Below are 27,708 nucleotides of genomic sequence, written 5' to 3' on the forward strand. Positions count from 1 at the left end.
CTCTTTTGTCCCTGCTGCTACAGGCTTCTTTAATAAGTCAATATGAGGTGTAGACTTCCGTGTAGTACGTATTTATTTTATTTCTAGATGTATGGCTGTTGTCTTGTATAACCTGTGTGTTATTTATGTTACATGCTGCTGCACAACAAATTGCCCCCCGGGGATAATAAAGACTCCTTGAACCTTGAAGGGCAACAGGACTTGGTAAAAAGGTCCTCCGCAGAAGTTCTGTCTCTCAACCAAGAGATTTCTTTAGTTGTTTTTTTTTACACAGAAAGGTTTGGACACAGTGCCCACTCCCCCAACCATTTTTGACAATTGAAAGCTGTGGGGAAAGGGGGGTTACAAAGATAATAGACCATTCAACAAGCAGTTCTGATGTACTATACTGGCCCATTCAGGATGAGCACTGTATACTCTGACTGCAGCAACACAAGTTCAAATTTCAGTGATACCTAATTTTTATGGTGATTACGAGACTCAATGCAAAGTCTGTATCCCCCATGTAACTCAAAGCCTATCACTTCCAGTCAATACTGTCAAATGTGGAGCTCCTTCAAGTTACATTAACAACCAGGTGACTCCTCAACATGCCCCCACCAATGTACTGTTTACAGTCTAAAGGACATTAAACCTGTGAGCTTACTTTAAACTAAATGTGGAAAGTTGAAAGGTTGATTTTTTTCACCTATACTGTGGCTTAAAAACACATTCCACCGAGATTTGCACTCAGATCGCTGGATTCAGAGTCCAGATTGCTAAGCATTACACCACGGAACCTTTAAAAGTGTTGCAAGTGTTTGCTTGACAGTTTCTTTCATAATATCCACATCATATTGATTATGATATGATATTGAAGGCACACAATCACAACGAAGATGAAAAAGCAATTTTTGGCCAACGTAAGTCATTTAGTTAGCTAAGCATTCAGAGGATGTGGGAAAAGGCAAGTCAAGAACAGGTTTTCCAAAAGTAGAATGGGAGCCAGAGCGTTCCTCTCCTGTGGAACCAGGTTCCAGTTTGGGTTCAGGAGGCAGACACCATCTCCACATGTAAGAGCAGGCTTAAGACTTTCCTCTTTGATAAATCCTATAGGTAGGGCTGGCTTGGGTGAGTCCTGAACCATCTCTTAGTTGTGCTGCTATAGGCCTAGACTACCGGTGGACTTCCCATGATGCACTAGGCACCTCTCTCCTCCTCCTTCTCTCCATCTGTATGCAACCTCATATGCCTTTGAGATACAAGAACTTCTTCACTTGCGTAAATGGCCTATTTGTGCAAACAAAAGGTGGAAACAGATGATCTTGAGTGTAGGGTTTGGTGATTTTATTACCCCTAAAGTGTCTGCAGGTGCTTAGCATTATTAGCACCACACTCAAACCATCTGAGCTAACCGGCCTGCTTTTTAAGTGTTTGAAAAAGAAAGATTTCCGGAAACAAACCAGGCAAAATCAAGCAAAATTGGGCCAGTTCTGGAAGGGCTACCTGGTTGTGTATGGTTTGTAGGGACTGCATATGTTTTCGGCCTTGCAAAAAAGACATGGAAAGCATAGCTATAGAGTCCAAACCAAGATGCTACATGCTCCCATTCTGTTTCTGGAGGTAGACAGGAGTTTCTAACCACGAAGGGACTTGAACCCTCAATCTTCTGATCCGAAGTCAGACGCCTTGTCCATTAGGCCACATGGTTGCAAGGAAAGGTAATATTTCCAAATCTGAATTGCCACGGTTTATCTGAAATTCAGGAGCGAGGTAACATTTTTAAAAAAGGCAGACTAATTAGGTGGCCAGTTAGCTTTTGTTGAAGGAAATAGATTGAATGCTAGGCACATCAGTTACCTGTGACTCATATTGCACTTACTGAGCAGACAACCTTACAACTGTATGTTTTTGGCCTTCCTACAAAAGACATGGAAAGCAGAGCTATAGAGATTGAGACTTGTTTTTGCGTTAATGGCCGATTTGTGCAAACAAAAGGTGGATACAGATGCTCTTGGGCGTAGGGTTTGGCGATTTTAGTACCCCTAAAGTGTCTGCCGGTGCTTAGCATTTTTACCACCACACTCAAACAATCTGAGCTAACCGGCCTGCTTTTTAACTGTTTAAAAAGAACAGATGTCCAAAAACAATTAAGGCCAAATTGAGCAAAATTGTCCGAGTTCTGGATGAGCTGGATGAGTTGTACACTTGGCAATTCTGAACACTTTCAGACACTGTTGTATCATGTAAGTAACATGCACAAGTCTTTAAAAAGAATTGTGGCTGTTTTTCATACAGGTTTGCATCATAACAATGCGGGTGCTATCTCTAAATGAACAATGGCCGACCTACATCCATCTTGTTAGCACCCAAATCTCTGTGCTGATCTCCCTGCTTGGATGGCAAGTCATCTGGTGGATTTTTCCCATCAAGAGGAAGCGGATCAAGAGGGAGAGTTGTTTTATTGTACTCACCAGCAATAAAGTTTATTTGTCCACAAATAACAATAGGTTATCAACGTTTTCAGCGAAGAAGAATACCACAGCTCAAGTCCCTGATAAGGAAACAGCTTGATTCTGGGATATGTATGAAGTGCTCGCTAACGTCATCTGTCATGCAGGTTTGCAGGATGTTCACAGTCTGCTAGTGGCCATGATGTGTTGGGACTTTGAGCTTTTTAACCGTTTTGGTCAATTTAGCCAATTTTCAACCAGTTTGTGCAATAACATTTGGTGTTCTCAGGCATTGTGCAATTTATGGTCTACCCTCCTGCTTTCCAGAAGACCGTGATCATGGCAACAGCTTAATGGTCTTCATTTACTTTAATCTGTAGTTCAGGAGATTATTTTTTCCACAGCCAGTAGTTTTAGAAGCCTGGGTAGCTCAGTCGGTAGAGCATCAGACTTTTAATCTGAGGGTTCGGGGTTCAAGTCCCTGTTCAGGTGTAGAGTCGACATTCTTGAACACTTCAGATACTGCCATATCGTTTGTGTTCCATCCATAAGTCTTTAAAAAGAATTGTGGCTGTTTTTCAAGCAGGTTTGCATCATAACAATGTTGCTGGTAAGTCTAAATGTACAATAGGCAACCTACGTCCATCTTGCTAGCACCCAAATCTCTGTACTCATCTCCCTGCTTGGATAGAAGGTCATCTGGTGCATTTTTCTTGTCACGAGGGCTAAGTGCTGTGGTCTGGTGCATTCCCCAACCTGTGTCGTGTCTTCTCTTTCTTCTGTGTGTCTTGTCTGTCTTGCCGTGAGGGCGTTCCAGGGGATCTAGAGGCGTGGCTTTCCATCTACGTTCCGTCATCCACTCAGCTGTTCCTCATCACTCATCACCCACGTCAATACATAAACCCGGGCTGACCGCCTCTTCAACGCCAGATCATTACATGCACTATTGTGGTAACTGGGCTCCTAGTCATTTGCGCCTGTGTTGTTGTTTGTTGTTGTTGTATTCTAGTACTAACTCTGCCTCTCCTTAGATCCATCCGTTGTCCCTCCGAGCTGCCTTCCTCCCTCACGCCGACCAGCCACCTGTCTACACCAGTGTTTGAACCCCTCCGCACTCCTTAAACGTGCCTTTTGTATCTCTATGGTTCTGGGTCTTACTAACCGTAACACTAAGAGTATAGAAGCGGAACAAGAGGGAGAGTTGTTTTTTTGCACCCACCAGCAATAAAGTTTACTTGTCTGAAGCTGTGTTGTTTGAATAAGGTTATCAATGTTTTGAGTGAAAAAGAATACCACAGCTCAAGTCCTTGGTAGGGCGACAGCTTTATTGTGGAACACTTCAGATACTGCCATATTGTTTGTGGTCCCTCCATAAGTCTTTAAAAAGAATTGTGGCTGTTTTTCAAGCAGGTTTGTATCATAACAATGTTGCTGGTAAGTCTAAATGTACAATAGGCAACCTACATCCATCTCGCTAGCACCCAAATCTCTGTACTCATCTCCCTGCTTGGATGGCAAGTCATCTGGTGGATTTTTCCTGTCACAAGGGCTTTTGATCAAACTACGTATAGTGCTTCCGCATGAGGACACTAAGAGTATAGAAGCGGAACCAGAGGGAGAGTTGTTTTATTGTACCCACTAGCAGTAAAGTTTATTTGTCTATAGCCATAAAATTGCATTAGGCTGTCAACGTTTTGAGCGAAAAAGAAAACCACAGCTCAAGTCCCTGGTAAGGCAACAGCTTGATTCTGGGATATGTATGAAGTGCTCACTATTGTTATCTGCCATGCAGGTTTGCAGGATGTTCACAGTCTGCTAGTCGCCATGATGAGTTGGGACTTTGAGCTTTTTAACCGTTTTGGCCAATTTAGCCAATTTTCAACCAGTTTGTGCAATAACATTTGGTGTTCTCAGGCAATGTGCAAATTATGGTCTACCCTCCTGCTGTCCAGAAGACCGTGATCATGGCAACAGCTTTTTGGTCTTCATTTACTTGCACTTTAATTTGTAGTTCAGGAGATTGTTTTTCCCACAGTCCTCTGTTTTAGAAGCCTGGGTAGCTCAGTTGGTAGAGCATCAGACTTTTAATCTGAGGGTCCAGGGTTCAAGTCCCTGTTCAGGTGTAGAGTTGCAAACTCTGCTAGATGAGTTGTCCATTTGACATACCTGTATGGACATGGACCAATTCAGACACTATCATATCATGTGTTCCATGCACAAGTCTTTAAAAAGAATTGTGACTGTTTTTCAAGCAGGTTTGTATCATAACAATGTTGCTGGTAAGTCTAAATGAACAATGGGCAACCTACGTCCATCTTGCTAGCACCCACATCTCTGTACTCATCTCCCTGCTTGGATAGTATGTCCAAGGACATACCACTTATGTTCTATAACCCTTTTCATTGGTTTGCTACCACTCTTAAATAATTCCTTTCATTGTATCAATCTCAGAAATAACCAAAGAATGACAAATTCCATTCATTTGCTTGTGCCAGTGTTCAACCACCTGTCACTGTTTTTTAAAACACCTGCCCCGTGTGAGGGTTGAACTCACGACCTTCAGATTATGAGACTGACGCGCTGCCTACTGCGCCAACGAGGCTATGAAAGGTATTGTAATGGTTGGGAAAATTTCAGAAAAACTAACAATTTGGTCGTCAATCTTCACAAAAACAATGTATCTGGAAACCTATGTTCTCACACAAAGGCTAAAATTGACCCTAGATGCTTTGTCATGACCCCATGAAAAGGCCAGGACAAAAGACCGTGTGCAAAGGTTGAAGGAAATGTGAGAATATGACCACAACAAAAGAAATGATAATTCAATGATGGTGTTAGTCAGTTTAGTCAGTGGTGAATGTATATGCATGGATGAGTGTGAGGTATGGTGTCAGTGATTTATGCTGGACAGAGTAAAACTAACAAAGATGAGCGGGAGAGGTGCTGGACTGAGAGCACCTCTAGGGCAATCACAGATGCACAACCAATAATAAAACACTACTGAGGGAATGCGTTCAGAAAATGAAGAACATTGTTCAGAAAGCTTAATGAAGCTTCATTTGACCATAACTATTAACGACCTGAACCTGGTAAAAGATATGAGGTTCTCATGAATAGGTAGCCAGTGATTTACCTACTGTAGATGGTGGTCGGCATGCCAACGAGGCTTGAAAATTTGCAGATGGGGATTCAGAGGAGATGTAACAGTTTAAAGTGTAAAGTAACTTAATTTTCTAAATTGTCCGCCTGCAGTGCCAACGAGAGCTCTTCTCTAATATTACCGGGTACGCAATAGCTATTCAACTTTAGAAGGTATTGTTGATCTCAGAAACAACGATAGACAGCACCATCTTATCACAATGCCCATGTTTGTGTTTCTTCAAAGTTTGCAAAAACATTCACATGAACTCGCAAATCAATTGATGAGATTTTGGAGGTCAAAGGTTCAATGTCAAGGTGACTGTGTCCTCATGTCTGTCCATCCAATTCTTGTGAATACAATATCCCTGAACGCCTAGAGGGAAGCACTTCAAAATCTAGAGGTCAAGGTTACTGTTTCATTATGTCTCCAGAACTGTATATGTATTTCTCCTGAACTGTTGAGATTAGGTGACATAAAGCCTCAGTGGCCTAATGGATAAGGCACTGGCCTCCTAAGCCAGGGATTGTGGGTTCAAGTCCCATCTGGGGTGGTTTTCAGCAGAGTGGCATAGCGGAAGTGTGCTGGGCCCATAATCCAGAGGTTGATAGTTTGAAATCATCCTCTGCTAACTCTGTTTTGCTGGTGACACAATGGTAGACACTCTGAAAGGGAGATGAATCAAGAGATTATGATTTCCATGGTGAGATGAATCATGTTATAACTGCTGGAAAAGTTGTTGACAGCCCATGAAAAGTAGCAAATCGCGTTCTGGCAGTTTTCTGTCCATTTTAAAAAATTGACATCCATTACCCTGTCAGGACCCTGTAGTAATGCTGTCTTTCCAGTGATGTGATTGGTAAGTGGTTGGGCTGTATACAGGTTTTAATCATATCCATCGGTTGCATGGACGGGACATCAATACCCTGGTTCTACCGCCTGATCGCTGTCTTGTCTTTGTCGTTCAACAACTATTTGGGCTCACACCTAAACGCACCCGAAGCATCTCAGCCGAAAATCACACTGCACCTCAAAAGTGCTCTCAAGCACTCCCAGCTGTGCTTTTGCAGAAGAGTGCCTTGTTTTCTTTTAGCTTAGAAAAAGGCTTTAGCTTGACAAGGTAAACAAATTGATCCATAGTGCTACTCATTAGTGTGTCCACTTCAGTTATGTATTGAAGCACATCCTTAGAGCTAATGGCCCTCATTTATTAACCTAATGTAGAAATCCTCTTACGACAGGCTTTACGTGAGATTCATGAAACGTTGTATCACACCAATCAGAGCGTAAGAATGATCGTACATTGATAAATGCAGCAGCTGGAAACGATCATAATTAAAATTATCACACCCCATTATATTCTCGGTTTTGAGGCATCGCCGCTACTATTTACGACATGGACAGACGTAATCCGGCTAAGAAGAGGCATTTTTCAGAGGTGGCGATTGCAAACCCTGACATCTCAGGTGCTCTGGTGCAGCCAGCTACCACCAGGACCAGGAGCAGCCGGCTACCACCAGGCCCAGGAGAATATGCCACCTAAGAAAAATGCAATCCTACCCGATGAGGTTGAGGAGATAAAGAAATCTCTGGACTTCTTGTCCTTCTTCTTGCAGTGCAGTGCAACAGAAGAAAAATCATAGATCTGATGAGTAAAATACAAACGCTAAACGGGCAAAACGTGGAGAAGATTGCTTTTCTGAAACTTGAGTTGCTGACCTCGAGCAATGCAATGTGATTATCAGCGGCCTGAGAACCAAACAACGGAACTATGCCAGGGTGGCCGCAGACGCTGGATACACCACTGCTAGGCTGAGGGAAGCTCTCGAGGAGGAGAAGGAGACGCTGGAACAACAGGTGATTTGCTTTTTGGACAGCAAAGGCATTTATGTTGATAGCAGGGACATTGAGGATTGTCATACTCTGCCGAGCAAAAACAAACGGCCACTCCATTGGTAATAATCCGGTTCACCAACAGAAAGAAAAAGTCCGCACTTCTCAGACAAGGAAGGAAATTAAAAGGCATCCAAGTTTACATCAACAAACACCTCACCAAGAAAAATGCTGATATTGCCAAGAAAGCACTCATACTCAGAAAACAAAACAAGATCCAGGCAACATGGGCAAGAAATTGTAAAATATACATCAAACTTCACGGGTTGACGCCTGAGGCAGCAAAAGAGATTGAAGTGATTCTCATCAGGGACATCACCGAGCTGGATAAGTTTGAAGAAGGAATGAATCAAGAGCAACATAGGCCTACATAAGGTAACTGCATACAAACTGAATTGGACGTATCAAACACAATGATCATGGCAAACTTGGACAGAAACTTCTCTGTTACATATAATAAACTGAACTTTCAAACTTTCAAATACACAGAACATAAACCACAAGACATTGAAAACAACATTGACCAAGATAATAATTTCTACAGTCGTTCTCACTGCCAGTGTGAATATTACACAGTTAAACCTGTAAGCTTACTGTAAACTAGATGTGGAAAGTTGAAAGGTTGATCTTTTTTACCTGTGGTGTGGCTTAAAAGCCAGGTTCCACCGAGATTTGAACTCAGATCGCTGGATTCAAAGTCCAGAGTGCTAACCATTACACCATGAAACCTTTAAAAGTCTTGCAAGGGTTTGTTAACTAAAATGGACTAGTCCATACACACAATATATACATACTCTAAACAGAACAATACAGAGGCCGTCAGAGATGGCAAAAGTACTCACTGCCCGTGCTCAAGTAGAAGAACAGATAATTGTGTTAACAAATACTCTGGTAAAAGTAGAAGTACTGATTTAACTTCTTTACTCAAGTAAAAGTACCAAAGTACAGGCTTAGCAATATACTTAAAATATAAAAGTAAAAGTAGCCTTATGAATGACAAAGCTACCTGGACCAGACAGATGTTACTAGAGAGCACACTGAGAAACTACAGTGGACATGGAGAAAAGACTCTTTATTCTTTATTCTTTATATGCCATTGCCTACATTTTAAATGGCCGTCTGCCAATAGGCCTAAAACATATATAAAACATATAGCCTATTTATATTGACAGAGACTGGGACTCCAGGTTAATAAGATTCTGACCGAGTAGCAAGATATGAATTCAAGTGTGATTTTGTGAGAAGTCTGTGTATGTTCCAATTTAATTAGATTACATTTTGTAATGGTAACTCCAGGGAAATTATTTGAAATTTAGTGAGGACTAGATTAGAACTGGATTTAAAGCTGATTCTGGTTTCCAACTTCGGCCCAGGTGTGTCTGTTAAAACACAGACGGAGACAACTCTCTGTTACTGCTTTATTACAATCAATCATCAGTATAAACATGGGGGGGCAGCTCTGCTATGAATGTGTGTGTGGTAATAAAAGAAATAAACAACATTGTAAAGGCTACCATACACAATGTATAGGAATCTTACAGTGAGGAAAATAAGTATTTGAACACCCTGCTATTTTGCAAGTGCAGCTTAGGCATTATATGGTGTGTTGAGGTGCTACATGAACATTTCTGCAAACAGTCATAGCACTGCTTATTACGTTGTCGTGGCCGAGTGGTTAAGGCGATGGACTCGAAATCCATTGGGGTCTCCCCGCGCAGGTTTGAATCCTGCCGACAACGAGCAGTGTTTTTTAAGAGTGGTACCAAACCAATGACACATCAGAGTATACCAAACCGCAGATGTGCTTTCATAAACAATATTGTCTTATCTCATAGGTACTGGAAGCAACCAGTCTCCACCAATGTATTTCTTATCAATCTGTGTTACAAGATTTGCAGTGAACGTTGTATTGTCCAGCAGAAAGGCAACGGGTGTGTTACTTTTCAACTATGATTTATATCGTAGCAGTGCAAGCATTTTGCCCAGGTTTGATTTCAAGCCACCGCATATTTCAATTTCCTTGCGGGAGTCATCCCAAAAGGATTAATAAAGATAAGTGTAAGTCTATCTCAGAAAAAAGTCAAAAGAATTTCAAAATCTTCAGGGGATGTAGCTCAGTGGTAGAGCTCATGCTTTACATGTATGAGGACCTGGCATCTCCAGCAGGTATTATGGTAGAGTCTTTAAAAGAGCTGCAGAAGATATTACCTCCTGTGATAATCTGACTGGTAGAAAGCACTTTAAACGTACATGTTTTACAGTTTCTATTTACAGTATTTATTACCTGTAGTGTAGTATATTTACTGTATTACACTCCAGTTTTTATGGGTGTTACAGCGGGAATAAAAGGTATGAGCACTGTAGTTTCTTTTTTTATGGATGAAATAATCTCAACATGCCATTAAGTTTACTCTTCAGCAGGTGGAGACATTTCACTTCAGACACTTGCAACATCAGATGCTTTGTTAAACATCAACAGACTGGAAATAGACTTGATACTGATACAAAGCACAGGAATTAGAAGAGGATGGTTTCAATCCCTCAACCTCTGGGTTATGGGCCCAGCACGCTTCAGTGTCTGTGATTGACATTTTGAGGGGAGATTTGGGACCCTGTGGCAACCAAGGTTCCAACAGCTTACGGGTAGTAAAGTTAAACATTTGGTAGACCTTGCAACTATCTTTTATTTGAGCTCCCTTATTACTCACACATTGATTATTCACATGTAAGACTTGTGATTGGCTGGTGTTTTTAAAAAAAAAGGGCATTGTGAGTACAGCTATAAACATCAGTAAGGAGTCAACCAAGTTGCCTCTTATCATTTTAGTTTGGACACCCAGTGAGGCTTACAATGTAAAGAGAGGAGCCTGGTTGGGCTAGAACTCTCCTCTGCTGGATCGGGCTGTACTGCACCGCCTAATATACACCCTTGACATATGGATAGTCCTAATATTTATATACAGGCTTATATTGCAATCTCGTCACCCTACATGTAGGTGTACCTATATTTAAATAAACACACAGTAGCAAAGCTTATGCAGTGTTTTTTAATTTTACCTGTGTTTTTTTCTGTGAGGGAAAACTCTGTCCGGCTTATTTATGTAGCATGGAAGCTAGCGTTAGCTAACTAGCAGCCAGCCTGCTTCCAAACAAATACTTTTTAATTATCTCAACACTTTTTAACAGTCAAACTGAAACACTGGCGGTGAGCTCCAGGTCCTGCAGCTGCTGACGGACATGGATAGCTTCAGACCCGCTCACCACTAGTGTTGGTGGATTAGCAAGCTAGCGTTAGCAAACTAACACCGCTTATAAATAAATACATTTTAATTATCCTAACACTTTAAACAGTCAAACTGAAACACTGGCGGTGAGCTCCAGGTCTTGCAGCCACGGACGGACCGCCATCAATGGGTATAATGCGTGCCTTTTAAATTACATTTTTATTTTTTTTAAGCAGGCTGGTTGGTTAGTTTGCTAACGCTAGCTTGCTATTCCACCAACACTGGCGGTGGGCTCCCGGGGGGTTGCGCCGCTGCTATCGGGTCTGGAGCTTTCCATGTCTCGCTGGAGATCAGATCCCGTTGAGGTCGGCAGCGGAGATTTCTAGCGATGTTTCCCCGCTGGCCGAGCCCCACTGACGGCGGACCGTCTGCGTCTGCAGCACCTGGAGCTCCAGTGTTTCAGTTTAACTGTTAAAAAGTGTTGAGATAATTAAAGGTATTTACAGTATTTAGAAGCGGGCTAGATGCTAGTAAGCTTATGCTAGCTTTCATGCTACATAAATAAGCCGGACAGAGTTGTCCCTCATCTGAGGATAAAAACCCTGCTGCCCCCTCCCCCCCATCCTGTTGGCTCAGAGCTCCACAGACTAAGTCCACAGGTACAACTTAGTTTTGCACCAAATGTATCGCAAGAAGTGTTGCAAAAGTCGAGGGTGCAGACTCGCCGCTGTGGAAAAGTGACTGAAGTGAAAAAAAAAATGAAATAAAGTACAAGTACAGAATTTTTTTCTACAAGCTCTCAAATCATATTCTCTAAGTGCTCACATCACATCTACGCGCTCTCACATTTGCACCATATTTACCTTCATATTCTTTATTGAACTTTATTGCTTTACAAACACCAAAGCAAGTAAGCGCTGTGACTAACATTGCTCTTCTGAAGTGATTTTGGAGAGGGACATCAGGTAGAAATACTCTGGTTGACTAGCATGACACCATTGTATTCATATAATAATCAATCCAGGTTAACGTGAATGACAGTGACTGCATGTTGCTTCCTCTAAATTTCAGGTTGTGGTCGACTAGCGAGGCCAGCTTGTCAGTTTGATAAACTGACCAGACCTGCATGCCTCTTGTTTCTTTGGGCTAGTTGTATTAGCTTTAGACCGGCTGGTAGCAGCTTTCTGCTTGTTTCTTTAAGCTAACTATATTAGCTTTAGCCTGACTGGTAGCAGCTTTCTGCTTGTTCTTTAAGCTAACTATATTAGCTTTAGACCGGCTGGTAGCAGCTTTCTGCTTGTTTCTTTAAGCTAACTATTTTAGCTTTAGCCTGGCTGGTAGCGCCTTTCTGCTTGTTTCTTTAAGCTAACTATTTTAGCTTTAGCCTGGCTGGTAGCAGCTTTCTGCTTGTTTCTTTAAGCTAACTATATTAGCTTTAGACCGGCTGGTAGCAGCTTTCTGCTTGTTTCTTTAAGCTAACTATTTTAGCTTTAGCCTGGCTGGTAGCAGCTTTCTGCTTGTTTCTTTAAGCTAACTATATTAGCTTTAGCTTGGCTGATAGCAGCTTTCTGCGGTGGGAAATGGCCGGGAGACGTTGTGATTATGTTGCATTAATCAGGGGGTTTAGTTTGTATTTGAGGAGAACATAAAACCCCAACTACTGTAGCGTCACTCACTACCCATCAAATACTATGACATCACTGTGTCTGAGGCAGCTGTTGCCAACGGTAGGCTACTTTTCTACACACGGAGAGCCTCACTTCCCATACCACACCCCGTCGGACTAACGTCACATTCACACGTTGCCCACATGGCTACCTGTCTTAAAGGGGAATGGTCGGATGGTAATAATCATGTAAAGGAGAAACAGTGAAAGGTTACTTTTCTATCAAGCAGCAAAAAAGTATTAACGTCAACATCGTAACGTCCTGCAATGTGACTTTCGCGCATGCGCACATCGCGATGTCAATGCTAAAACACAATATTGTTCAGCCCTAACTGACGGTATACTTCAGTAAGATAGTTTGCCACTTTTATCTTGGGTAATGCCACATGTAAGTATATCTTAGTTTATTTAGATACCCAACATAGGTTATGCTACGTACACTGTATAACAATACATTACGTGTTTCTTTATTTCATCTTACATTTTTGCTAGCCTGTTGTGTAGTTATATTGTTTTTACAATTATCTTTGTTTAATGTCTGTGACTCATTACTATCTAAGTAACTGGTCATTGTGTTTTCTCCCAGTTTCACCCTTTGTTACTCAAATAAACGTGTTACAAGGATCCCGGTCGCCAGTGCTTGATGGTGGAAGGTGTTTAGCTGCTGGTCAGATTGCACAGCGTTACGTACGTGAAGGACAAGACATATTTCATGGTAAGTATTTCCAGGTAATCTCTGCACCTCTAATCTCTGCACCTCTGTTATTCTAATATTACCATGTAATAAAATTGAAACAGGCAGTTTTGCATTTTCCACCACTGATTCATGGTTGTTTGACAGTAACTACCAGAAGCATTTCCAGGTAATCACTACACCTCTGTCTTACTACGTCATAAAATAGAAACAGGTAGTTTTGCATTTTCCACCACTGATTCATGGTTTTTATTTCAGAAACTACCGGAATCATTTCCAAGTAATCACTACAGCTCTGTTTTTGTATTATTACCATGTAATTAAATCGAAACAGGCAGTTTTGCATTTTGCACAACTGCCTTCTAAATCTCTAGCCATGCGCCATTTCTTGCCTAAAACAATATAACCAACAATATGTTAAATTAAATTTGATAGATATAACTCCCTGATGGTCTAATGGCTAGGATTTGGCGCCCTCACCGTCGCGGCCGGGGTTCAATTCCCGGTCAGGGAATGGTCAGGACTTGACAGATACAGATTTAAAAGAGTAAGTTTTTGGTTGATTTGTCAAATTCTTCCTCATTAGTTTAACGTTTTAAAGAGTACCATTTCCTTTAAAGCAGACCCCCGACAGTGGATGTATCCTTTTGTCATCATTGATGGGTCATAAACACTTCATCTGCCTCCATCTCAATAACAATTCTTTTCATTTTTTCAAGCAGTAACTAAACCCCTAACCAACATTTTTAACTGAAAACCAATGTATGTGAGTGTCAAGTAATGTTATTGTTGGATTCAGGTCCAAATTTTGACATTTTAGCGCAATGCAAAGGTGCATAACAGATTTTTTTTCTACATACCTGGAGCGATGCAAAGCAGGGGTGGCCAACTAGTCAAGGAACAGCAAGAGACTTGGTATTTAAGAAAACAAACTGACTATGTGACAGATGTGTAATCTGTCATGTCCTGCCTTCTGAAGCTCTAGCCAGGCGCCACTCCTCGCCTAAAACAATATAAGTCATTCCAGTAAGTGAAAAGAAAACTCACATCTACAAAGATAAATTTGAAAGATGTGACTCCCTGATGGTCTAGTGGCTAGGATTCGGCGCTCTCACCGCAGCGGCCAGGGTTCGATTCCCGGTCAGGGAATGGTCAGGACTTGAGAGACTCATGTGTGATGTTTGAAAGAATAAGTTCCTCGACTTGATTTTGATTCGTCAAATTCCTCCTCATTAGTTTAAATGAACTGACAACATCAGTTAAATGACTTACAGTTCTCAAAGACGCACACAATCTCAACTGGTTATCCTTTAGACAGCTAGTCTCTTTTTCTTTTCTCTCACTTTTTGTCTCTGTCTGGCATTATGTATTTGATTGTATTACATCAAGTGACCTGCATACCAATGACCGTAAAGATTAATATGTACAGTACATGGTTTTCAGAACTGTACCTTCAGATAAAGGCAAGGCCACTTGGGTTATCTTTGGGCTGCTCTATGGTCTCCTGAAGAAGGATAAATCCCAGAGTTGGCTCACTCCAGATTATTTAAGCAACAAACGTCCCTGGGTGGACTTGAACCACCATCCTTTCGGTTAACAGCCGACTGCGCTGACCTATTACGCCACAGAGACTGCATATAGCTGATGTTTTTTTTATTTCTGATTCTGATGTAGAGAGGGACAAACGACTCAAAAGCATAATACTTCTTGCCGTGACATAACAAGAAACAGTAAAAAAAGAGGTCGGCGAGATAGAGTTCAAGACCCTTTTTTCAGGACACCCAAACTTTGTCGCTCAATATGGCAGGAATTCTATGCATCCAGGGCCAAATGTTTTACCATTTCATCCACTACGGGCCCCTAAGGAACTTTACATGTGTTGACAATAAAGATGCTCACAAAATGCTGCACTTGGAATTGCGTTTCTCATGCATATTCATGTCCTCTTAAATACAAAGAACTGCTAAGTTCTTTATTCCCAATATCAACTCTTAGACATTAGTTCCAAATGAAAATACTAGTTGTCAGAAGTGGGATTTGAACCCACACCTCCAGTGGAGACTACGACCTGAACACAGCGCCTTGAACCGCTTGGACATCCTGACCGATCCTAGCTTCAGTAATAGAGCTTTAGTAGGACCTGTCTCAAAAATGATTATATAGTAAATTAAACATGTCACGATATAGTAGGTTCTCAATCATGAGAACCTGCTATATCATGACATGTCTGACGGGGCGCTACCTATACCATCCAAAGACTGAGACTGCAGCAATATGTTCAATGCCCGTATATGTTTAATGTATTCATATTTTCGTTATTTTCACAATGTTTATTCTTCTCATCGGGTAGGATTGCATTTTTCTTAGGCGGCATATTCCCCTGGGCCTGGTGGTATCTGGCTGCACCAGAGCACCTGGGATGTCAGGCTTTAAATCCCCACCTCTGAAAAGTGCCGCTTCTTAGCCGGATTATGTCTGGCCATGTCATAAATAATAGAGGCGAGGCCTCAAAACTGAGAATATATTGGGGCGTGATATTTAAATTACAATCGTTTCTAGCCGCTGCATTTATCAATGTACGATCATTCTTACGCTCTGATTGGTGTGATACAAACGTTTCATGAATCTCACGTGAAGCCTGTCGTACGTTAGGTTAATAAATGAGGGCCATTAGCTCTAAGGATGTGCTTCAATACATAACTGAAGTGGACACACTAATGAGTAGCACAATGGTGCCATCTGTTTACCTTGTCATAAGCTAAAGCCTTTTCCCAAGCTAAAAGAAAACAAGGCGCTCTTCTGCAAAAGCACAGCTGGGAGTGCTTGAGAGTCCTTTGAGGTGCAGGTCCTTTTAGGCTGAGATGCTTCGGGTGTGTTAAGGTGTGAGCCCAAATAGTCGTCGAACGACAAAGACAAGACAGCGATCAGGTGATAGAACCGGGGTATTGATGTCCCATCCATGCAACCGATGGATATGATCAAAACCTGTAAACAGCCCAACCACATCACTGGAAAGTCAGCATTACTACAGGATCCTGACAGGGTAGTGGATGTCAATTTTTTAATCTGCCTGATTCAATCCATCAACCTCTGGGTCAGAGGCCTCATGACACTCATGACACTTCCATTCCATCTGCTGAGATTCACCCCAGATGGGACTTGAACCCACAATCCGTGGCTTAGGAGGCCAGTGCCTTATCCATTAGGCCACCGGGGCTTTACATCCCCAGAGCATCCCCATCACCAGTTCAGGAGAAATACATATACAGTTCAGGAGACGTAATGAAACAGTAACCTTGACCTTTGACCTCCAAAATCGAAATCAGTTCATCCGCGACTCCTAGTGGTTATGTATGCCAAATTTAAAGTGCTTCCCTCTAGGCGTTAAGAGATATTGCATTCACAAGAATCGGATGGCCAGACATGAGGACACAGTCACCTTGACATTGAACCTTTGACCTCCAAAATCTCATCAATTTATTTGCGAGTTCATGTGAATGTTTTTGCAAACTTTGAAGGAACACAAACATGGGCGTTGTGATAAGATGGTGCTGTCTATCGTTGTTTCTGAGATCAACAATACCTTCTAAAGTTGAATAGCTATTGCATACCCGGTAATATTAGAGAAGAGCTCTCGTTGGCACTGTAGGCGGACAATTTAGAAAATTAAGTTACTTTAAACTTTAAACTGTTACATCTCCTCTGAATCACCATCTGCAAATTTCCAAGCCTCGTTGGCATGCCGACCACCATCTACAGGAGGTAAATCACTGGCTAGCTATGCAGGAGTACCTCATACCTTTTACGAGGTTCAGGTGGTTAATAGTTATGGTCAAATGAAGCTTCATTAAGCTTTCTGAACAATGTTCTTCATTTTCTGAACGCATTCACCCAGTAGTGTTTTATTATTGGTTGTGCATCTGTGATTGCCCTAGAGGTCTCTCAGTCCAGCACCTCTCCCCCTCATCTTTGTTAGTTTTACACTGTCCAGCAAAAATCACTGACACCATACCTCACACTCATCCATGCATACACCTTGCATACATGTATACAACCTTTGCACACAGTCTTTTGTCTCCCCTTTTCATGGGGTCATTACAAAGCATCTAGTGTTGATCTTAGCCTTTGTGTGAGAACATAGGTCTCCACATACATTGTTTTTATTAAGATTGACAACCAAATTGTTAGTTTTTCTTAAATTTTGCAACGCCACACGCCACAAGGTCTACTTACTAATGCATATACACATCAATTCATCAATCATTATTTTGGATTAATGCATATACACAACTTTATTTTGGATTAATGCAAATACACATCAACTTTCTTTTTAGAATTTGAACATGCATTGTCACCAGACTTTAGTTTGATCTGAGGAACAGGAGGTCAGCACAGGCCATGATCGTAGAATGCAGGCACATTTTAGTCTGGTAAATTACAAGGATTTTTACACTGGGATGGAACTCCTAATCTTGCGATTGACAGCATATCCACCGCAATACAGCCACCTGATACTGTGCAGAACTCAGGCATTCCCACTCTCTAAAACATCACCGCCCAACGTGGGGCTCAAACCCACGACCCTGAGATTAAGAGTCTCATGCTCTACCGACTGAGCTAGCCAGGCACTTCTCAAGTTTAAAGTTGCGGTCCAAAAGTTTTACTTAAAAGTTCTGAAATGTTACAGTTCTAGAATGTTACTTGGCAGTTCTAGAATGTTAGGTTGAAGTTCAAGAATGTTAAGCTGCCATTCTACAATGTTAGCTTTAAATTCTAGAATGTTAAGCTGCAGTTCTAGAATGTTATGTTGAAGTTCTAGAATGTTAAGATGCAGTTCTAGAAAGTTAAGCTTTCATTCTAAAAATTTGAGCTGCAATTCAAGAACAACAGGTTGAAGTTTTAGAATTTTTATAAGTTGCGTTCCCAAAAGGTTGCTCATAGTCCTAAAAGGTTACATTGTAGTTCTAGAATGGTAAGCTGCAGTTCTAAAATGTTAAGCTGCAGTTCTGGAATGTTAAGTTGCAGTTGTAGAACAATAGGTTGTAGTTTTAGAATATTAAGAGTTATTGTCCTAAAATGTTACTTACATTTCTACAATGGTATTTGTAGTTCAAGAATGTTAGGTTTAATTTCTAGAATGTTAAGTTCTCGATCTAGAATGTTAGGTCAAACTTCAAGAATGTTAACCTGCAGTTCTGGAACAATAGGTTGAAGTTGTAGAATTTTAAGAGTTGCGGTCCTAAACTGTTAATTACAGTTCTAAAATGTTACATTGTAGTTCTAGAATGTTAAGTTGCAGTTCTAGAACAATAGGTTGAAGTTTTAGAATTTTAAGAGTTGCGGTCCTAAACTGTTAATTACAGTCCTAAAAGGTTACATTGTAGTTCTAGAATGTTAGGTTGAAGTTCTAGAATGTTAAGCTGCCCTTCTACAATGTTAGCTTTAAATTCTAGAATATTTAACTGCAGTTCTGGAATGTTCAATTGCAGTTCTAGAACAATAAGATGTAGTTTTTGAATATTAAGAGTTATGGTCCTAAAATGTTACTTACAGTTCTACAATGTTATTTGTAGTTCTAGAATGTTAAGAGTTGCGGTCCAAAACTGTTAATTACAGTTCTAAAATGTTACATTGTAGTTCTAGAATGTTGAGTTGCAGTTCTAGAACAATAGGTTGAAGTTTTAGAATTTGAACATGCATTGTCACCAGACTTTAGTTTGATCTGAGGAACAGGAGGTCAGCACAGGCCAAGATTGTAGAATACAGACACTTTTTAGTCTGGTAAATAACAGGGATTGCTAATCTTGTGATTGACAGACGATCTGCCCCAATACAGCCACATTATACGGTGCAGAACTCAAGCAATCCCACTCTCTTAAACACCAACGCCCAACGTGGGGCTCGAACCCACGACCCTAAGATTAAGAGTCTCATGCTCTACCGACTGAGCTAGCCAGGCATTTCTCAAGCTTTGAGCTGCGGTCCAAAGATTTTACTTAAAGGTTTTGAAATGTTACAGTTCTAGAATGTTACTTGGCAGTTCTAGAATGTTAGGTTGAAGTTCTAGAATGTTAAGCTGCCATTCTACAATTTTAGCTTTAAATTCTAGAATGTTAAGCTGCAGTTCTAGAATTTTAGGTTGAAGTTCAAGAATGTAAAGATGCAGTTCTAGAAAGTTAAGCTTTCAGTCTGGAAATCTGAGTTGCAATTCAAGAACAATAGGTTGAAGTTTTAGAATTTTTAAAAGTTCCGTTCCTAAAAGGTTGCTCATAGTCCTAAAAGGTTACATTGTAGTTCTAGAATGTTAGGTTGAAGTTCTAGAATGTTAAGCTGCCATTCTACAATGTTAGCTTTAAATTCTAGAATATTTAACTGCAGATCTGGAATGTTCAATTGCAGTTCTAGAACAATAAGATGTAGTTTTTGAATATTAAGAGTTATGGTCCTAAAATGTTACTTACAGTTCTACAATGTTATTTGTAGTTCTAGAATGTTAAGAGTTGCGGTCCAAAACTGTTAATTACAGTTCTAAAATGTTACATTGTAGTTCTAGAATGTTGAGTTGCAGTTCTAGAACAATAGGTTGAAGTTTTAGAATTTGAACATGCATTGTCACCAGACTTTAGTTTGATCTGAGGAACAGGAGGTCAGCACAGGCCAAGATTGTAGAATGCAGGCACATTTCAGTCTGGTAAATTTCAGGGATTTTTACACAAGGATGGAACTGCTAATCTTGCAATTGACAGCATATCCACCGCAATACAGCCACCTGATACTGTGGAGAACTGAGAAATTCCCACTCTCTAAAACACCACCGCCCAACGTGGGGCTCGAACCAACGACCCTGAGATTAAGAGTCTCATGCTCTACCGACTGAGCTAGCCAGGCACTTCTCAAGTTTTAAGTTGCGGTCTAAAAATTAGGTTGAAGTTCTAGAATGTTAAGCTGCCATTCTACAATGTTAGCTTTAAATTCTAGAATGTTAAGTTGCAGTTCTAGAATGTTAGGTTGAAGTTCTAGAATGTAAAGATATAGTTCTAGAAAGTTAAGCTTTCATTCTAGAAATTTGAGTTGCAATTCCAGAACAATAGGTTGAAGTTTTAGAATTTGTATAAGTTGCATTCCCAAAAGGTTGCTCATAGTCCTAAAATGTTACATTGTAGTTTTAGAATGGTAAGCTGCAGTTCTGGAATGTTAAGTTGCAGTTGTAGAACAATAGGTTGTAGTTTTAGAATTTTAGGAGTCATGGTCCTAAAATGTTACTTACAGTTCAACAATGTTATGTTGTAGTTCTAGAATGTTAAGCTGCCATTATACAATGTAAAGTTGCAATTCAAGAACAATAGGTTGAAGTTTTAGAATATTTGTAAGTTGCGGTCCCAAAATGTTACTTACAGTTCTAAAAGATTACAGCTTAGTTCTAGAATGGTAAATTGCAGTTCTAGAATGTTAGGTTTGAGTTCTAGAATGTTAATATTCAGTTCTAGAATGTTAGGTTTAAGTTCAAGAATGTTAAGCTGCAGTTCTGGAATGTTAAGTTGCAGTTCTAGAACAATAGGTTGTAGTTTTAGAATTTTAAGAGTTATGGTCCTAAAATGTTACTTACAGTTCTACAATGTTGTGTTGTAGTTCTAGAATGTTACGTTTAATTTCTAGAATGTTTAGCTGTTAATCTAGAATGTTAGGTCAAAGTTCAAGAATGTTAACCTGCAGTTCTGGAATGTTAAGTTGCAGTTCTGGAAGAATAGGTTGAAGTTATAGGATTTTAAGAGTTACGGTCCTAAAATGTAAATTGCAGTTCTAAAATGTTACATCGTAGTTCTAGATGATCTAGGATGCAGCAGAGGGAAGAAGAAAACGGTGGTGACAGAACAAAGGAAGAGAGAGTAAAGCCGAGAAACGAACCAACGGGCTGGAGAAGTGCCAACGAGTCGAAACGAACCGAAGTGCGGGTAGACTCGGGGTGGTGCAGACTGGATTACGTCCTTAGAATCCAAAGAAGAGGGGGACTGCAGCCACCCAAACGAGGAGTTCAAAGCGAAAACGAAGATAAGTAAAGGAAAGTCTGCCAGCTGTCCTCGGAGAATGTGTGGGCAAAGAACTGCTTTGTGACTTGTTTGATTGAGAGCTCTCTCCTTGTTCTCTCCCAGTGTCAGCCAGGTGGGAACGCAACACGCAACGCGGACCGGTGAAAAGAAGACCCTAGGTTTCCCGGGCAGGATTCAGCTGTCCTTAGGATAACCAGCACCACGGACTGTAAAGAACACTGAGCACGACTGACAAGGACATTACTCTTAAGATATTTAGCTTTTACTAATTAGTTGTAATACCTGTTTATTCGTAGTTGTTTTATTACTCTTTTAACTTGGGTTTTAGAATAAAAGTGTTATATGCTGTAAGATGCTTGGTCTGTGTCCTGTTTTGTCAGTGGAAAGATTAATTTGCTGGTATACCTTTTTAGTTAGTTTAGAAAGCACCTCCCCACCTCTTGGGGGGGGGGGGGGGGGGTGACATATACAGCAGCAACACAAGTTCAAATTTCAATGATACCTAATTTTTATGGTGATTACGAGACTGAATGCAAAGTGTGTATCCCCCATGTAACTCAAAGCCTATCACCTCCAGTCAATCCTATCAAATGTGGAGCTCCTTCAAGTTACATTAACGATCAGGTGACTCCTCAACATGCCCCCACCAACATACTGTTTACAGTCTAAATGGCCAATGACATTAAACCTTTAATCCCCTGTAAAACCTTTTTCACCTATACTGTGGCTTAAAACACATTCCACCGAGATTTGCACTCAGATTGCTGGATTCAGAGTCCAAAGTGCTAACCAATACACCATGGAACCTTTAAAAGTGTTGCAAGTGTTTGCTTGACAGTTTCTTTCATAATATCCACATAACATTGATTAAATAACCTGGAGTAAGCCAACTCTAGGGTTTATCATTCTGCAGGTGAATATAGAGCAGCCCAAAGATAACCCAAGTGGCCTTACCTTTATCTGAAGGTACAGTTCTGAAAACCATGTACTGTACATATTAATCTTTACGGTCATTGGTATGCAGGTCACTTGATGTAATACAAGCAAATACAGAAGGCCAGACAGAGACAAAAAGTGAGAGAAAAGAAAAAGAGACTAGCTGTCTAAAGGTTAACCAGTTGAGATTGTGTGCGTCTTTGAGAACTGTAAGTCATATAACTGATGTTGTCAGTTCATTTAAACTAATGAGGAAGAATTTGACAAATCAAAATCAAGTCCAGGAACTTATTCTTTCAAACATCACACCTGAGTCTCTCAAGTCCTGACCATTCCCTGACCGGGAATCGAACCCAGGCCGCGGCTGTGAGAGCGCCGAATCCTAGCCACTAGAACATCAGGGAGTCACATCTTTCAAATTTATCTTTGTAGATGTGAGTTTTCTTTTCACTTACTGAAATGACTCATATTGTTTTAGGCGAGGAATGGCGCCTGGCTAGAGCTTCAGAAGGCAGGACATGACAGATTACACATCTGTCACATAGTCAGTTTGTATTCTTAAATACCAAGTCTCTTGCTGTTCCTTGACTAGTTGGCCACCCCTGCTTTGCATCGCTCCGGGTATGTAGAAAAAAAATCTGTTATGCACCTTTGCATTGCGCTATAATGTCAAAATTTGGACCTGAATCCAACAATAACATTACTTGACACTCACATACATTGGTTTTCAGTTAAAAATGTTGGTTAGGGGTTTAGTTACTGCTTGAAAAAATGAAAAGAATTGTTATTGAGATGGAGGCAGATGAAGTGTTTATGACCCATCAATGATGACAAAAGGAGACATCCTCTGTCGGGGGTCTGCTTTAAAGGAAATGGTACTCTTTAAAGCGTTAAACTAATGAGGAAGAATTTGACAAATCAACCAAAAACTTGCTCTTTTAAATCTGTATCTGTCAAGTCCTGACCATTCCCTGACCGGGAATTGAACCCCGGCCGCGGCGGTGAGGGCACCAAATCCTAGCCATTAGACCATCAGGGAGTTAGATCTATCAAATTTAATTTAACATATTGTTGGTTATATTGTTTTAGGCAAGAAATGGCGCATGGTTAGAGATTTAGAAGGCAGTGGTGCAAAATGCAAAACTGCCTGTTTCGATTTAATTACATGGTAATAATGCAAAAACAGAGGTGTAGTGATTACTTGGAAATGCTTCCGGTAGTTTCTGAAATAAAAACCATGAATCAGTGGTGGAAAATGCAAAACTGCCTGTTTCAATTTTATTACATGGTAATATTAGATTAACAGAGGTGCAGAGATTAGAGGTGCAGAGATTACCTGGAAATACTTACCATGAAATATGTCTTGTCCTTCACGTACGTAACGCTGTGCAATCTGACCAGCAGCTAAACACCTTCCACCATCAAGCACTGGCGACCGGGATCCTTGTAACACGTTTATTTGAGTAACAAAGGGTGAAACTGGGAGAAAACACAATGACCAGTTACTTAGATAGTAATGAGTCACAGATATTAAACAAAGATAATTGTAAAAACAATATAACTACAGGCTGATTTTTACAGGCTAGCAAAAATGTAAGATGAAATAAAGAAACACGTAATGTATTGTTATACAGTGTACGTAGTATAACCTATGTTGGGTATCTAAATAAACTAAGATATACTTACATGTGGCATTACCCAAGATAAAAGTGGCAAACTAGCTTACTGAAGTATACCGTCAGTTAGGGCTGAACAATATTGTGTTTTAGCATTGACATCGCGATGTGCGCATGCGCGAAAGTCACATTGCAGGACGTTACGATGTTGACGTTAATACTTTTTTGCTGCTTGATAGAAAAGTAACCTTTCACCGTTTCTCCTTTACATGATTATTACCATCCGACCGTTCCCCTTTAAGACAGGTAGCCATGTGGGCAACGTGTGGATGTGACGTTAGTCCGATGGGGTTTATTGTTATGGGAAGTGAGGCTCTTTGTGTGTAGAAAAGTACCGGAGGCAGCAGCTGCCGCTGATACAATGATGTCATGGTTTTCATGGGTAGTCAGGGACACTACAGTAGTCAGTGTTTTATGTTCTCTACAAATACAAACTAAATCCCCTGATTAATGCCACATAATCACAACGTCTCCCGGCCATTTCCCACCGCAGAAAGCTGCTATCAGCCAAGCTAAAGCTAATATAGTTAGCTTAAAGAAACCAGCAGAAAGCTGCTACCAGCCAGGCTAAAGCTAATATAGTTAGCCCAAAGAAACAAGCAGAAAGTTGCTACCAGCCAGGCTCAAGCAAATATAGTTAGACCAAAGAAAAAAGCAGAAAGTTGCTACCAAACAGGCTAAAGTTAATACAGTTAGCCCAAAGAAACAAGCAGAAAGCTGCTACCAGCCGGTCTAAAGCTAATATAGTTAGCTTAAAGAACCAAGCACAAAGCTGCTACCAGCTGGTCTAAAGCTAATATAGTTAGCTTCAAGAAACAAGCAGAAAGCTGCTACCAGCCAGGCTAAAGCTAATACAGTTAGCCTAAAGAACCAAGCACAAAGCTGCTACCAGCCGGTCTAAAGCTAATATAGTTATCCTAAAGAAACAAGCACAAAGCTGCTACCAGCCGGTCTAAAGCTAATATAGTTATCCTAAAGAAACAAGCGGTCCGTCTGTCCCAACTAACGTTTTGGTTCGGAGCCGCGACACTGGAAACGTAACACTAATCTACTATAGATGGCTGTGTCTGATCGAACGTCATTTCCACTGACTGAACTGTTCTTGGATACACGGTTTGTTTCTAGTGCGCATGACGTGCAGGTCTGATCAATTTGTCAAACTATCGAGCTGACCTCGCTAGTCAACCACAACCTTAAATTTAGAGGTAGCAACATGCAGTCACTGTCATTCACGTTAGCCTGGATTGATTACTATATGAATACAATGGTGTCATGCTAGTCAACCAGCGTATTTCTACCTGATGTCCCTCTCCAAAATCACTTCAGAAGAGTAATGTTAGTCACAGCGTTTACTTGCTTTGGTTTTTGTAAAGCATTAAAGTCTATCCCCAGATGAGGGACAACTCTGTCCGGCTTAGTTATGTAGCATGAAAGCTAGCATAAGCTCACTAGCATCCAGCCCGCTTCTAAATACTGTAAATACCTTTTAATTAGCTCAACACTTAGTTAAACTGAAACACTGGCGCTGAGCTCCAGGTCCTGCAGACGCAGACGGTCCGCCGTCAGTGGGGCTCGGCCAGCGGGGAAACATCGCTAGAAAGCTCCGCTGCCGACCTCGACGTGATCTGATCTCCAGCGGGACATGGAAAGCTCCAGACCCGGTAGCAGCGGCGCAACCCCCCGGGAGCCCACCGCCAGTGTTGGTGGAATAGCAAGCTAGCGTTAGCGAACTAACCAACCAGCCCGCTAACAAACAAAAAAAAGTAATTTAAAAGGCACGCATTATACCTACTGATGGTGGTCCGTCCGTGGCTGCAAGACCTGGAGCTCACCCCATTGTTTGAGTTTGACTGTTTAAAGTGTTGAGATAATTAAAAGGTATTTATTTATAAGCGGGGTTAGTTTTCTAACGCTAGCTTGCTAATCCACCAACACTAGTGGTGAGCGGGTCTGAAGCTATCCATGTCCGTCTGCAGCTGCAGGACCTGGAGCTCACCGCCAGTGTTTCAGTTTGACTGTTAAAAAGTGTTGAGATAATTAAAAAGTATTTGTTTAGAAGCAGGCTGGCTGCTAGTTAGCCAATGCTAGCTTCCATGCTACATAAATAAGCCTGACAGAGCTGTCCCTCACAGAAAAAAAACACAGGTAAAATTAAAAAAAACACTACATAAACTTTGCTACAGTGTTTATTTAAAAATAGGTACACCTACATGTAGGGTGACGAGATTGCAATATAAGCCTTTATATTAATATTAGCAGCGGAAGCGTGCTGGGCCCATAACCCAGAGGTTGATGGATCGAAACCATCTTCTACTATTTCCTGTGCTTTGTATCTTCAGTAAGTATATATCCAGTCTGTTGATGTTTAACACAGCAACTGATGTTGCAAGTGTCTGAAGTGAAATGTCTCCACCTGCTGAAGAGTAAACTTAATGGCATGTTGAGATTATTTCACCCATAAAAAAAGAAACTACAGTGCTCATACCTTTTATTCCCGCTGTAACACACATAAAAACTGGAGTGTAATACAGTAAATATACTACACTACAAGTAATAAATACTGTAAATAGAAACCGTAAAACATGTACGTTCAGAGTGCTTGTTGTGTTGTTTACCAGTCAGATTACCACAGGAGGTAATATCTGTTGCAGCTCTTTTAAAGACTCTACCATAATACCTGCTGGAGATGCCAGGTCCTCATACATGTAAAGCATGAGCTCTACCACTGAGCTACATCCCCTGAAGATTTTGAAATTCTTTTGACTTTTTTTTCTGAGATGACTCCCGCAAGGAAATTGAAGTATGCGGTGGCTTGAAATCAAACATTGGCAAAATGCTTGCAATGCTATGGTATAAATCATAGTCGAAAAGTAACACACCTGTTGCCTTTCTGCTGGACAATACAACGTTCACTGCAAATCTTGTAAGACAGATTGATAAGAAATACATTGGTGGAGACTGGTTGCTTCCAGTACTTATGAGATGAGACAATATTGTTTATGAAGGCACATCTGCGATTTGGTATACTGTGATGTGTCATTGGTTGGCTACCACTCTTAAAAAACAGCGCTCGTTGTCGGCAGGATTTGAACCTGCGCGGGGAGACCCCAATGGATTTCTAGTCCATCACCTTAACCACTCGGCCACGATAACATGTCAAGTAGCTCTATACCTGTTTGCACAAATGTTCATAAACGTTTCTATTGGTTAAGCCTGTAACGTTAGTTACTTTGGTAACTCCAGATTCTATTAGTATAGGCGTAGCCCTCTAAGGGCTACGCTATTGGGTTTATCCCTTCGCGCATGCGCAGTCGTGAAGATTTTCTTTCCCGCCCTAGCGTCCAGCGCAGGCCTCAACTACGTCCGCATTTACTGCATATATACAGAGCGGACCCGTTGTTCGACTCCCAATTCTTCAACTTGTTAGGAGCAGGTGGCCCGGACCTTAGGATACGGAGTATACTAATAGAATCTGGAGTTACCAAAGTAACTAACGTTCTATTTCGTATAGGCTTCGCCCTCTAAGGGCTACGCTATTGGGTTAGGGCGAAGCTGATGTAGTCAATGCCACCTGCGGCACAAGGTCCACAAGCCGAACATACACCACATTGCCCCAGCAACAATGTACAGAGGCTAGTCAGAGTCATTCTTCTGACAAAGCCTGCCCTGCCAATGGCGTGGCCGGAAAGGTTCATGTGGCCCGCAATATGATGCAGTAGTACAATGATTAATGGGGGTTAAGCGTGATTGATCCTGTCGCGCATGCAACGGAGAGACATGATTACCTCCGTGCATGCAACATGATTATGACAATGTATGAGATAAGAACTGTGTCTCACAAGAAATACCCCAGGTACAGGAGAGGTGAGACAGCAGAGCAGGGTCATTCAGCACTAGGTGTGAAGGAAATTGGCAACAATCAAGGCATCCGCTTTTTTTTTTTTTTTTTTGCACATTCAGCGCGGCATTACGCGTCACTGACTGTGGACAAAACCGCATG

The 27,708-nt window shown here is 41.1% G+C and overlaps 12 non-coding genes across 12 annotated transcripts; 3 read left to right on the forward strand and 9 right to left on the reverse strand.

Moving 5' to 3' along the window:
* Window positions 1-1,617: 1,617 nt before the first annotated feature.
* On the reverse strand, window positions 1,618-1,690 carry trnar-ucg (transfer RNA arginine (anticodon UCG)). The gene has a single exon. It is a non-coding gene; the product is annotated as a tRNA-Arg (tRNA).
* A 2,792-nt stretch (window positions 1,691-4,482) lies between these two features.
* Window positions 4,483-4,555, forward strand: trnak-uuu (transfer RNA lysine (anticodon UUU)). Its single transcript has one exon. It is a non-coding gene; the product is annotated as a tRNA-Lys (tRNA).
* A 406-nt stretch (window positions 4,556-4,961) lies between these two features.
* On the reverse strand, window positions 4,962-5,034 carry trnam-cau (transfer RNA methionine (anticodon CAU)). The gene has a single exon. It is a non-coding gene; the product is annotated as a tRNA-Met (tRNA).
* Window positions 5,035-6,051: 1,017 nt separating this feature from the next.
* Window positions 6,052-6,124, forward strand: trnar-ccu (transfer RNA arginine (anticodon CCU)). Its single transcript has one exon. It is a non-coding gene; the product is annotated as a tRNA-Arg (tRNA).
* A 1,997-nt stretch (window positions 6,125-8,121) lies between these two features.
* On the reverse strand, window positions 8,122-8,193 carry trnaq-uug (transfer RNA glutamine (anticodon UUG)). Its single transcript has one exon. It is a non-coding gene; the product is annotated as a tRNA-Gln (tRNA).
* A 928-nt stretch (window positions 8,194-9,121) lies between these two features.
* On the forward strand, window positions 9,122-9,203 carry trnas-cga (transfer RNA serine (anticodon CGA)). Its single transcript has one exon. It is a non-coding gene; the product is annotated as a tRNA-Ser (tRNA).
* Window positions 9,204-14,606: 5,403 nt separating this feature from the next.
* Window positions 14,607-14,680, reverse strand: trnan-guu (transfer RNA asparagine (anticodon GUU)). The gene has a single exon. It is a non-coding gene; the product is annotated as a tRNA-Asn (tRNA).
* Window positions 14,681-16,192: 1,512 nt separating this feature from the next.
* trnar-ccu (transfer RNA arginine (anticodon CCU)) lies at window positions 16,193-16,265 on the reverse strand. The gene has a single exon. It is a non-coding gene; the product is annotated as a tRNA-Arg (tRNA).
* Window positions 16,266-17,602: 1,337 nt separating this feature from the next.
* Window positions 17,603-17,675, reverse strand: trnak-cuu (transfer RNA lysine (anticodon CUU)). Its single transcript has one exon. It is a non-coding gene; the product is annotated as a tRNA-Lys (tRNA).
* Window positions 17,676-18,934: 1,259 nt separating this feature from the next.
* On the reverse strand, window positions 18,935-19,007 carry trnak-cuu (transfer RNA lysine (anticodon CUU)). The gene has a single exon. It is a non-coding gene; the product is annotated as a tRNA-Lys (tRNA).
* An 856-nt stretch (window positions 19,008-19,863) lies between these two features.
* trnak-cuu (transfer RNA lysine (anticodon CUU)) lies at window positions 19,864-19,936 on the reverse strand. Its single transcript has one exon. It is a non-coding gene; the product is annotated as a tRNA-Lys (tRNA).
* Window positions 19,937-26,779: 6,843 nt separating this feature from the next.
* trnas-aga (transfer RNA serine (anticodon AGA)) lies at window positions 26,780-26,861 on the reverse strand. Its single transcript has one exon. It is a non-coding gene; the product is annotated as a tRNA-Ser (tRNA).
* Window positions 26,862-27,708: the final 847 nt, after the last annotated feature.

This window comes from Etheostoma spectabile, unplaced genomic scaffold (assembly GCF_008692095.1).
Source record: "Etheostoma spectabile isolate EspeVRDwgs_2016 unplaced genomic scaffold, UIUC_Espe_1.0 scaffold00019146, whole genome shotgun sequence".
Taxonomy (NCBI): Eukaryota; Metazoa; Chordata; class Actinopteri; order Perciformes; family Percidae; genus Etheostoma; species Etheostoma spectabile.